The sequence below is a fragment of the Euphorbia lathyris genome, chromosome 8 (assembly GCF_963576675.1).
Source record: "Euphorbia lathyris chromosome 8, ddEupLath1.1, whole genome shotgun sequence".
Classification (NCBI taxonomy): Eukaryota; Viridiplantae; Streptophyta; class Magnoliopsida; order Malpighiales; family Euphorbiaceae; genus Euphorbia; species Euphorbia lathyris.
Window position 1 is genome coordinate 70,916,558 of NC_088917.1, and position 3,238 is coordinate 70,919,795.

A 3,238-nucleotide genomic window follows, 5' to 3' on the forward strand; every position below is an offset into this window, starting at 1 on the left:
AAGCCCATTACATGCTTTGAATGTCATCAAACTGGCCATATCAAGTCAAGCTGCCCCTTGTTAAGCCCAAAATATACCTAAAATATCATTAACATTTACATCATTTTTATTACGAATTTGTGTTATTTATATCTGTTTAGATTACTTTTACTTTCGAATATCTTTCTTTCTTGCAAGGTACTTGAATATTTGGTAAAATCCAAATAGGAACGAAAAAGGATCTAAAACAGAAGAAAAGCCCTACAAAAGGAGTCAAAGACGACGTAAATCGAAAGCGCCAAGTCGAGGACACGAACGAAAGCAAGAAGTAAGAAAACCTGCCGGGCCGCGACAGTGGATCCCAGACCCGCGGCCGCGACACGCGTAGTATAACCTTTTCTCCCCTTCGTCCGTCGTTCAGCTCAGTGCTACGTCACTTACGGCCGCGGATTACTATCCTCGGTAAGTGCAGAAATTCACCAAGAGCATTTAACACATGCTGAAAATCCAAGAAACGCGTTCGTTCAAGTGGATAAAGACGTCCTTTCACAACGGACACGACTCTTAACCAACGGATACATCACTTCAAACACAACCCTTCAACATCTATAAATAAAGAGTTGATGTTGAGAAAAAGTGTAATGACATGCTATAATATAGATATAGAAATCAGAGCGTAGAACTTATGTCGAAGTTCTAAGTAAAAACATTTCGAGAGTTAGAAATTAGATTCTGTACAAAACAAGATGAGGTACACATATTGTTTATAGTTTAATTACAACTCAGTAGCGTTTAGACATTGTTCCAGTTTTAGTTTGCATCATGGTAGTGGCCGACCGAATCCCTATTAAGAAGTTACAGCGAGAAGATTGAGTAAAGTGTTCGCCCCCGAGCCTGACAACCTCCTAGGAAACCCAAGGAAGCGGAACCGATCAAGCCCTTCACTTGCACGCCCTCGAAGAACTCGATGCTCCTTATTCTCTGTAAACTTGTATCAATTTATATTTCATCTAATAAAGTCTGTTCTATTCGACAAATCGTTATGCAGCACTTATGGTAACCAATCCAATATAAGTGAGGCTGGTGTTTTCATTAATATGCACTTGAATTCAAAATCATTACAAGGAAACTTTGTTGAACACTTAGGCAAATTATCATCTCGAAAGAGTGTTAATTTGAGTAAGGGCAACTATCCCGAAAGGGTTTTGTCGCGTTCAAAGCCAATTAATTAGAGGTTCCGTCATTTATTTCATCATCATAATAATACAAAGTTTAAGTTGTTTTCTTTGCTTAATGCAAATGAACAAATTCATTCATTTTTCTAATAAGTTCTAAATGTTCATGTTTTGTAAAATTCATCCTTAAAATCAGAAGATCTTTCTAACAATCGATTTATTCTAAATACATAATCTTATTCCAGCATTTTCAAATACTCAAAGTTCACAAATTCAATCAAATAAATTTCCTAAATTCAATTAATCCAATTTTCACTTTTCATTTACATTTAATAATAAATCCAACAAGTTCGAAATTAATAATTCAAAAATAAGTTTTTCGTTAAAAAACGTATCCCTGTGGGATCGATATTTTTATTACTACAAGCGAAACCGTGCACTTGCGGAAATCGCTCAACAAGTTTTTGGCGCCGTTGCCGGGGATACGCCAAAAATTTTGATAAATTTTTATTTTTTGTATTTTATTTTCGAATATAGGTTTATACATTATTTTTATACAATTTTTATATTTTATTTATTTTTCAGTTTATATAACACATTTTGTTTTCAATTTTGTTTTGAAGATAGTTTGGCTCGTGTAACAATTTCAAGTTCATGCGCAGTTCGCGAAATTCGGGCACGCCACCAGATCCTTTTGATCCAGAAATTGAAAGAACACTTAAGAAAAACAAGAAAAATAACAAAAACAAAGACAAAACACCCTTAAAAACCAAAGTAGTCCAGCCAGAAATCATGGCCGATCCACCGACACTTATGGATTATGCTAGGCCAGGAATGGCCGGTGTAACTAATAGTGTAGTTAGACCCCGTATAAACGCAAATCAATTTGAAATTAAGCCTGCTTTGCTTAATATGTTGCAAAACAACGTAACGTTTTACGGATTGCCTAACGAAAACCCTAATGCACATTTGACAAATTTCTTAGAAATTTGTGACACTTTTAAAATTACTGATGTAACAGCCGAAGCAATCAAACTTCGCCTCTTTCCTTTCACTTTGAAGGATAAGGCAAAAATTTGGTTAACTTCTATGCCTGCTGCAACATTTGAAACTTGGGACCAATTAGCCCAAGCATTTTTACAAAAATATTTTCCCTTAGCAAAAACCGTAAGAGTCATCAAAGAGTTGACATCTTTTACACAAAATGATAATGAAACTCTTTATGAAGCTTGGGAACGTTTTAAAGAACTTCAACATTTATGCCCACACCACCAATTGCCAGATGCACTTTTAATGCAGACATTCTATAATGGATTAAATCCTACGACTAGAGGTTCATTAGATGCTATGTCTGGAGGGTTATTTATGAAGAAGACGTCCGCCCAAGCAAGAGAACTTTTGGAGGAAATGGCAATCAACAGCAGTATGTGGCCCGCAGAGCGTGGACATATACCAACGGCGAAACCATCATCCTCATGTACATCATCGGTTAAAGGTGTAATGAATCTTGATCCTGTAGCAATGTTACAAGCCCAATTTTCTGCCTTATCGCACAAAATTGATAAATTTATGGCACCATGCGATCCTAATGATCCGATCCAGAGAGACATTGATTACGAAGGTATGAATGAGATAGAACAGGTAAATTTTGTCCAAGGACAAAACCAAACTACTAATCCTTATTCTAATACTTATAATCCTGGATGGAGAAATCATCCTAACTTTAACTGGAAAGATGGTAATAATAATAATAATGCAAATGCTAATCAATATCGTATAAATAATTATCAAAATCAAACAAGAGATACGATTAGCACTTTATCTTCAAAAATCGACAAATTTATAGATGCTATGAATGGAAAGGTAAGTAATCAAGACGATGGTTTTAAACGGATCGAAAATAAATTCGATCAGCTTATCAAAAACCAATCATCTAGCATCCATAATTTGGAGGTTCAAATTGGACAACTTGCTAAATCAATTCCATCCCGCAAAGAGGGAAGTCTTCCCAGCCAAACGGAAGAAAATCCGAAAGAGCATGTTAAGGCTATCACTCTTCATTCGGGGAAAAACTACTTAGGTCT

The 3,238-nt window shown here is 35.7% G+C and overlaps 1 non-coding gene across 1 annotated transcript; it reads right to left on the reverse strand.

Moving 5' to 3' along the window:
• Positions 1 to 2,324: 2,324 nt before the first annotated feature.
• Positions 2,325 to 2,431, reverse strand: LOC136204946 (small nucleolar RNA R71). The gene has a single exon (XR_010675757.1). It is a non-coding gene; the product is annotated as a small nucleolar RNA R71 (small nucleolar RNA).
• Positions 2,432 to 3,238: the final 807 nt, after the last annotated feature.